Here is a 9,789-nt window from a genome sequence, read left to right as displayed (position 1 = left end):
CCCCCCCCCCCCCCCCCCCCCCCCCGCCGCCCGCCCCGCGCCCTCCGTCACCCCGAGTCCCCGGGTTTCTTTGCAGAACCCTTGTGGGTGCCTCCTGAATCTGCGGTTCAAACACGCCCCAGGATTCGGATGCAGCAGGCTATACCCAGCTCAACCTCGTTTGTCTCAGCTGTCACGACCTGACCTCCAGCAGGGTCAGGAGCGCGTGGAGCGAACACGCTGCCGGTCCGCCCGGCCTCTCCTCTGCGCTCCTCTAAGGTGCAAGGTTGCCTGGTACTAGGTGCAGCAGATAAAGCACCTGTAAAGAGGAAGCTGGCACAGCCGTCTGCGGACAGCCGGTTTATCTATGCATCACCCACGCAGGGGGTTGGCTTGCCAGACCAAAGAAGTAGACAAAAATGTAGGAGTTCTTAATCTTTTTGTGAGCCAGGCTTATCGACCTCGCCTTGAAATAATTTTGGGGGCCTGATGTGGGATTTTAGAAGTCATAAGTTGGTAACATAAAATGTAGCTGTTTCGCAAGCTGTTCAATAAGATGTAGCAGTAGGTCTAATCACTACTACATTTCCTTAAAAAAAAAAAAAAAAAAAAAAAAAAAAAAAAAAAAAAAAAAGATTTTTATGGCCGGGCATGCTGGTGCACACTCCAGAGAAAACTAGAACCCAAGTTGTCAGGCTTGGCCGGGCATGGTTGCTCACACACTCTGTTACACAGAAAAAAACTCTATTTCGAAACACCAAAATAATATAATTATTCCTATTATTTGAGTGTATGTGCCATGTGGATATAGCACCCACACAGGCCAGAAGAGGGTGTCATGTCTCCTGGAACTGGAATTACAGATGGTTATAAATCGCCATTGTGGGGTGATCTTTTTTTCTGTTCTGGGTAAGTTTCTCTTTGTGTTATTCAAATGCTGGTTTCTGTACCAGTAGAGAGCTGAGTTGGACCGGACTTTGTACTGTTATTCTTTGGCTGCATCATATTTTCTAAGCACTCCCTCCAACACCTTCTGATGGTTTACAAAGACCTGATCGGCCTATAGCAATGGCAGGAAAGGAAGGCAGGACTTCCAGCAGAGATAGGAACTCTGGGAAAGAACCAGGTCTACCAGACACAGAGGAAGAAACAAGTGTTGGGACTAAGGACGGAGGCCAAGCCAATATAGCTGAGAATCTGCCCGGCTAGAGTGCCTAAGCTTACAACAAATATAGTAAGTCTCTGACATTCCACTGCTGGTGGTCTCAAGGCCCGTTTTCCACCAAGTGGGTCCTAGGGACGCAACCCAGGTCTTGTGCAAGAGCAGCAAGTGATCTTAACTCCAGGCTGTCTCAAGCGCCGTTACTATAATTTCACAAAGGCAATAAGCGTCTTAACGTGTATTGTGAAGTTTTGATGACTTCTAATGGCACACACTGGCCACTTCTAACACCTCTATGCATGGCTGCCTATTTCTGCGAGGGAAGGAAGTGCTACATTTTGCTTAAAGGGTAGTAGAAACACACACATCCCCTCCCCCACCCACCAGTCAAATTGTAGGACATTACTTATTCAGTTTTATTCATAATTCATGATGTGAAAGACACTAGATTAAGAATATTTGAATTAGCCAGGCACAGTGACACACACCTGTAATTCCAGCACTCAGGCAGGCAGAGGCAGGCAGATCTCTGTGAGTTTGAGGCCAGCCTAGTCTACAAAGTGAGTCCAGGACAGCCAAGGCTACACAGAGAAACCCTGTCTGGAAAAAAAAAAAACCAACTTGAGTTAATAGTCTTTACCACATTGCGCTTTCATGTGTGTTCTGGGCTAGAACTCAAGTTGTCAGGCTTGTCCAGCAAACCTGAGCCACTTCACCAGCCCTGGAGTAATTTTAAAATCTATATCTATAATAATCTATATATAGATAACATATTATCCATATTAATCTATATCTCTATATAATCTATAGATACTTATCTATATCTATGTTTAAAGTTATGAAATTAAAAATTATATATATTTTTCCTAATCTAGTAACATGAATTTTTAAGTGATGTGAGGCAGTCTACAGAAGGGCAGAATACACACAAGATATATTTGTTTCCCCTTTTCTTTCTAGATATCTGTCACTACTCTGTATTACATGGTTTCTGAGATGGAGCCAAAGGTGGTGGGCCAAAGAAAAGCTTTTAAAGAAACACAGAAAAGTTTTTAAAATGTTCTGAAAGCCGGTGCTGGAGAGACGGCGCAGGCTTGCTGTTCTTTCACGGGCCTGCAGTTTGTCTTCCAGCACCCTCAGAGGCCAGCTCACAGCCACCTGTAACTCCAGCTCCAAGGGCTCTGGTGCCCTCTTCTGGACTCTGTGGGCACTGTACTCATGTGCACATCACACACACACATACAATTCACGCACACACCCTGAAATCTTCCAGGTTTCACTGTCATCACCACATTAATAGAATGTACCCTGCATTAGGAGCAAAGCTTTCTTCAGAAGTATGCAAGAGAGCTATAACATTTTTAGCCAAGCAAAAACAGAAATTCAGGTTCAAGGCTCTTCTAACTCTGGCCTGCATGGGCTTTGTGTTTAAGCCTCTGGTGTACAATGTGGAGCTACTGTTCATGCGAAGCATGGAGTTCTGGCACTATAGCTGGTCTAAAGTATAAAATATGTTCAGAATGCTAAAGGCTTAAGTCTGCCTGCTCACTTTTACTTTAAAAGAACTTAGCTACTAGAAAACTTCATATACACAGTTTAAATCTGATTTCTACAAGAGAATGTTTTTTGAAATTTGGAGAATTTCAAGTTTTTATAAAAAGGATAAACTGAAGTATTTAAAATTGAGTGTGGGGCTGGAGAGACAGCTCAGAGGTTAAGAGCACCGTCTGCTCTTCCAAAGGTCCCCAGTTCAAGTCCCAGTAACCACCTGGTGGCTTACCACCATCTATCTAGTGAGATCTGGGCCCCTCTTCTGGCATGCTTGCGTACATGCAGGAAAAACTCTGTACACATAATAAATAAATAAATAAATCTTTTAAAGACATAGAATTGAGTGTGTTTGGCTTTAAGTGATAACAGTGTGGGAAAGGAGCATAGATGGGTCCCAGAGAACAGTGGACTAAGGAGATGAGGGAAGAAAAAGGGTGATAGCTGGAAAGGTAGGTTCCTGGGGTTAGAGGGAGACTCCAAATCAGGGCCTTAGTACATAGCAACATCATACAGGACATCAGCCAGGAAACCCACGTGTCCGCAGGGAGAGAACCTACCGGCTGTCCGGGAGGAATAGCTTTGCCTGGCTGGTGGTCACAGGGGCTGCTTTTCTTGGTTCCTCATAAAGGGGACACTGTGATGTAGCTGCCAGCGCCCAGGGGAGGGTGCTGCACTCAGCCTGCAGGGGGCGGCGCCAGGAATCACTCAGCTGTGTCTGGTGGTCTCTGTTAGAGCCCGGGGCCCTGACTACCCAGAGACTCGTGTCCAGAGATATGCGATTTGTGAACACAACACTGGCGACTCAGACGCCCCTCTGCAGTGAGGCCAGTCCACATACAATCTTGCCCGTCGCACTCTGAATTCAACCTCGCATCCCGCCAAGGCCAAGCTGCACTGGCTGTTCCTGGTTAGGAACTGAGCACACACATACAAGTTAAGAATTCGGCTGGAGCCGGGCATGGCTGTGCACCCTTTAAAGCCAGCATGGCAGAGGCAGGCAGATGTCTGTGAGTTTGAGGCCTGCCATGCAGAAGCCCAAGATCCGTGTAACAGCTCTGCTTCCCAGAGCCACCGCTCCTGGCTCCTCTTCCTCACGGTGCCCCCCGCCCCAGATCCCAGCTTCCTCTGTCTTCTTATCTCCTCAAGCCAGAGAACTAATGCACCTGGCTCCAGACTGGTTGCCGAAAACTCTGGAAGAAAACTCCACCCTGAAAGAAGTATCTGATTATTGTTAATTAAAAATGATTTTTATTATTTGTTTTTCCTTTTTTCAAGACAAGGTCTAACTGTGGAGCTCTGGCTGTCCTGGAACTCACTGTGTAGACCAGGCTGGCCTCAAACTCACAGAGATCTGTGTGCTGGAATAAAAGGTGTGCGCCACTATGTCTGGCTTATTATGTTTGGTGCTGTGTATGTGCGCATCTCTGTGTGCATGAGCGCCTGGGTAGAAGACAAGAGGACCACCAGACCCCTCTGGCTCTAGAGTTACTGCTAACATGGGTGCTGGGAATCAGACTCTGGTCCTCAGCAGGAACAGTGCCTGCTCTTAACCTCTGAGCCATCGCTCCAGCCCTAAATATTTGATTATTTTTAAAAAAGATTTATTTATTTATTATGTATATGATGTTCTGTCTGCATGTACACCTGCGCGACAGAAGAAGACACCAGATCTCATTATAGATGGTTATGAGCCACCATGTGGTTGCTAGGAATTGAACTCAGGACCTGTGGAAAAACAGCTACTGCTCTTAACCTCCGAGCCATCTCTCCAGCCCTAAGTATCTCATTATTATTGCCAAACTTTTTCTTCAAGCTCTAATATCTCCTGGAACTATAATGAACTGCACAAATCTAGAGAACTTTTGCCTGGAGGCTGAAGGCAGTCCACTTGAAAACAAACCAGGCAGCCTCCCTCCTCTTCTGGCCCCGGGCTCCTCAGAATGGGCTCTTTGTGTATTTCCTTTCAGTCATAAGAAAATTCGAAGAATTTAAGAGCAAAAGGACCATCTCCCCTGGTTGGGCCTCCAGGACGGTGTCTTACCCCCTCGGAGTTGGGAACACGCTGGGGTCGCTGCACCAGAGCAATGGAAAGGCTTTCCAAAGCGACAAGCCTAGCAGTCTGGGGCCTCTGGGAGGGCAGACACACAAGCACCAAAGCCCCAGCTTCTTCTCGGATCATAACCAGGGTCTGTGATCAGGGAGACCAACAGCTGAGGGTTAAAGTTAGGTTTCCTCGGGGAGCCCTGTTCCTAGTGGTTAACCACGTGCACAGAACAAGTAAACAACCAAATGGCCGTTTCTCTGTCCAGTGTTTCGGCAGGATTCTGTAGGATTGGGAGACACAGAGAAGAAAAAGTCGGCTTCTTTCACTGTGTGAGACGTGGTCTTCTTATGTTCCTAGGTCTTCAAACTCCACAGTTGAAACAGATGTTCTTGGAGTCACATTTGTTTAAATGGAAGTGCTTTAAATCTGCTTCTTAAATCAGAAGATCTGATTAAATATTACCTGCTGTGGAGATTTACTAGAAATAAACCCCAAGACCACTGAGTAAAACTGGTCTGTATGGTGTGGGTGTGCGTCTAGAGGCCAGAGGCTGATGTGAATTTCCTCAATCAGTCTTCACCATGCTTTTTGAGAGGGTCTCTCTCTCTCTGACCCATCGGCCAGCCTGTATGACCACCATGACCACCTGTGTCACCTCCCCAGGTGTCACCACACTCAGCTTTTTACATGTATTCTGGTATTTCACTCAGGCCCTCACGCCTGTGCAGTGAGCCAGGGACGGCTAAGGCCAGAAGTGCACCCAAAGGGTACTGTCAACTCTGGAATGCTGGGATAATCAACACTCGTTAAGCAGGTTAGTTAACCAGGAAAACAATTCAATATGTAGGGACCGAGCTGTTTTGCAGACATGAAGAAGAGGGATTCTCCTGAGCTCAGGTTGAAAGCTTTGGCACATGAAAGTGACACTCTAAACACCTCTCCAGGAATCTCCTTTCAGTCACTGAGGTTGGAAGGCCTGGAGTCATTCAGAAAACAGGCCTGGTGACATTCAAGGACACACTGAGATCCTGCATGGGGCCTAGTCCTGAGTCAGGACTCTGGCAATGTCCCTGAAGCTCCATTTACATCGCTTATGCACTCGGCAGAAGAGGTGCTCTCTCTCTATCTCGATGTGTCTCTGTCTCTCTCTGTGTTTCTGTCTCTGTGTCTCTGTTTTTCTCTCATTTTCCAGTTCTTGCCTCCCATGAGTCCCTTGGGCTTGTGAGGCAGGGCAGGGTGTAGCTCCAGAGCCTCATTCATGAGAGCTCCAGGTGCTCTCATTCTGTTAAGACTGAAGCTTTTCTTTTCTTTCTTTTTTTTTTTTTTTTACACAGGGTTTCTCTGTGTAGCCTTGATTATCCTGAACTCACTCTGTTAGACCAGGCTGGCCTTCAACTCACCAAGATCTGCCTGCCTCAGCCTCCCCGAGCGCTGAGATTATAGGCGTGTACCACCACACCTGGCAACTGATTGAAGCTTTTTTATTGGCAGATGTGGACATATCTGAGGAGACTCACCTTGCCTTATTTAGTGGTAATGACACCAGCTCCACAGTCCACTCACTGGATACAAAAGTCATTTTTTTCTCATTAGTCATTCAGTCTTCGTGTTCCTTCCATTTCTTCTTCAGCGAGGAAAGACCCAGGGCCACCACATGGCATGGAATCTGTGTAGCAAGGTCTTGTACAGTTTCTGTAGGTGAGCTGAGCTGACCCTTTCCTTTAGGATGAGGCAATGTGCTGGTTAGTTTTAACTTTCACCTTGGGACAACATACAATCGCTACGATCATGATCACGAGAAAGAGAGATCAGCGTGGCCGTGGCCATGGCTGCTTCGGACAGCCCTGCTTGTTAACTGAAGGAGAAGACACACCCCAGGTGTGGATGGCACTGAAGAGTTTAAGTTAAACTGAATATAACTCCATTTTGAAATAAATATCTTGACTGGGAACTGAATTCAGGCACCAGGAAATATCACAGAATGTACACCTGGCAGAAAACAAGGTTAACTCTCCTAGCAACAGCCTCCAGGAAATATAACAAATAAGTGCTTCATAGAAAATGGAGACAAACTCCCTGTCAATAATCAATGGGAATCGGTTGAGAATTGGGTGGGAAAATTCTCCCCAGTGTTTCAGATGTGGTTTAGAATAATAGCCATTGTGATTATAAGCCTTAGCCATTGTGATTGTGTGCCTCAGAAAAGGTCACCCCGCCCTGCTAAACTTCATCCAATTCTATAACGCCAAGGCTGTGTCCCCCTGCTTGCTGCCATGGAAACCCCCTCATCACAGACTTTCCCTTTAAAAATCCTGTTCACTCAGAGCTCGGGGTCCCACTTCTCTACTGCTGCGACAGTGAGACTCGGGTCCCGAGTTTGATCGCTCTCGTAGTAAAGCTCTCTTGCAATTGCATCAAGTCGTCTCCTGGTGGTCTCTGAGGGTCCCGTGAACCTGGCATAACAGCACCGCTTCTTGGGCTGGACCCTCACCGTGGAAGAATGAGGCAAACTGCCTCACGTGAGCAAGCGAGGCACCCACTGCCTCTCTGCTCTTGATTGTGGATGTCATGTGACCAGGAAGGCCCTCACTTCCCTACTGTAAACAATGTAACCCGGGATTTTAAGCCCAATAAATGCACGGCTCTCCAAGCTGCTTTTGGTCAGCGTTGTTTCTGCACAGCAGCAGAAGGAGTCTAGGACGAGCTGTGGCCTCCCCAAGGCCCACGCTGTGCGGGCGTTCTTGGCAATGTCATAGCTGCCCTGGGTTCTTAGCCGTTTCAGCAGGAGCCTTGATATTGATCCAGAGACAGTTTTAAATGGAGCCACCAGTTATTTTTGATGATATACAATATCCTCATATTACGCTTTGTCCATCGCAGTGTTTACTCCCAGACCAACTGTGCCCGTCTGGCAAGAACACAAGGCTTTGCCCACAAACACACGGAGAGCCAAGCCAGTCACCAGCCACTGGGCGCTGCCCACATACACCTCTATTTCACTGACTCCATGAGCTCACCTTGCCAGTTTCTTAGGCTGCCGGCTCCGAGTTCCCACCAACTTTAAAAGAATTCTGCTTTCCTGGAAATAACTTTTTCTGTTAAGTGAATCCATAGTTGCTGGTGGAACAACCGTAGCCGATATTCATGTTCTGTTTCTAATGTGATATTCTTTTTAATTCACTGGGAATTCCCTTTGATGGTATTCTTTGATGATATTCTGTCTCTGCTTCCATGATGCTTCCTGGAACGCAAGCATAGGGCTTGTGACGTCTCTACTGGGGCCGAGCAGGTACCTGACACCAGTCGCTCTCAGCATTTTGGGAAAGCCAAGGCTTTCTCTAAGGGTCTGATAGTCTTCAGCTGCAAAAAGAAGCTTCTGTGATGAGGAACGAGAGCTGTGCTTTTCTGTGGATAGAAGGATAAATATTTAGAAGGAAATTGGGAACAACGTTGCTTTAGGAAGATGACAATAGAGGCCTCCCCACGCCTCACTAGCCATGGATACCTGGCTGGGCTAATGAAACAGGCATAATGCCATCCAGCGGACATCATTAAGGAAGGGAAGCAGGCCATGTAAAGAAAGCCGAGCATCCTTGAGGAACGGGTAGGTTACAGAGAGTGAGGAAGCAGGTTAACTGAAAAAGCTCTACCCTTCAGCTCACTCACACGAATGCTTGGGATGCAGGCTCTGTAAACAATGCCCCACTCAGCAGAATCGGGAGAGACAGCCGGGACAGCAGCGGCTCAGGGGCTGGCCATGTCTTACTGGACTGTCGTTCCTCAGAAAGGCCCAGGCAGCACGCTGGGCTCTACCTTTTCAAGCTTTTTTCTCTGGAACCGCAGAAAGGGATTTCGTCTGGCTTCTTCTCACCAACAGTGAAGAGAGAAGACCTTCGCCCTCTTAGAACTCAGCGTGCCTGCCATAACCACCCAGCCAGGAAAGCCCAATACGGCTCTTCAAAGCAAGCGCATTGTTCTCTTCGTAATTCTCTGTCGCTGAACCACTCTCAGAAGAAGCAGACGGGAGGAGCCTGTGCTCGTGCGTGAGCTGTGAACACAAGCAGCTTATCGAGAGCTCAGGGCTGCCGTGCGTGGCTGCATGCTGAGCAGCAGCAAAGGCTGCAGTAAGTCCATGTGCCACTCAGAGGAGTTTAGAGGTCCTCGAGGTGCGAATCAGGAAGCACAGAGGGTCTGGGGCGCAGCTAAGCAGTGAAGAGCACTTGCTGCTTTTCCAGAAGACCCTCGTTGGGTTTCCAGTGCTCGTGGCGGTGGCTCACAACAACCTGTAACTCCAGCTCCAGCTGATCCTGTTCTGGCCTCATGGGCACCTGTACGCACGACTGTATACCCAGGTGCGTACATGTGCACTAAACAGAATAAGATAAATCTGAAATGTGTAGAAGAGCTAAGGAGATGGCCCAGCAGGTGAAGTACCTACGTACCTACACACACACACACACACACACACACACACACACACACACACACACCCCTCCCTCATTCTCCTGCCCACACAGGTGAGAACTTAAGTTATCTAGATTCTCAAGCTCCTAGACAATGCACAACCTCCCACACTGGGAAGAGAATGCCCACGCCTCAGCTGGCAGGGAACCACGGACACCGTTACAGAGGCAGACGAGAACACACATGCCAACAGGAACACCCAGGGGTGTGGCTTTGAGACAGGAGGCACAGATCTGTGACCCTGAGCCTGTCTCTAGGCAGCACTCTAACTCAGTGCTGACTGGAGTCTTTCTCCTCAGGGCATGCTGAACTTTCTGGACTCGGTGTTCTCCTTGAAACTACATAGCTAGTGCCAGGAACTGTGCTGTGTAGGCACGAGGCGCGCTGAGGGCCTCAGTGGAGCAGCCTGGTTCTAGCAAGTGCAGAGCCTCCATCAGGATGCCCCGGGGGCACCGCCATGATCCTCATGGTCCTGCCAGCAAGTCCTTCAAGCTTCTTGCTCCTGTTGCTATATTGACTGGCCATAGCACATGTTCCTTGGTTTTTCCTTAGACTGGGCTGCCTTCCCCTTCATTTCCTTTTTCCTTCC

The sequence above is a fragment of the Psammomys obesus genome, unplaced genomic scaffold, assembly GCF_907164565.1.
Source record: "Psammomys obesus unplaced genomic scaffold, mPsaObe1.curated_primary_1811, whole genome shotgun sequence".
NCBI lineage: Eukaryota > Metazoa > Chordata > Mammalia > Rodentia > Muridae > Psammomys > Psammomys obesus.
The sequence above is the reverse complement of the archived record's forward strand: the minus strand, read 5'-3'. Positions refer to the sequence as shown.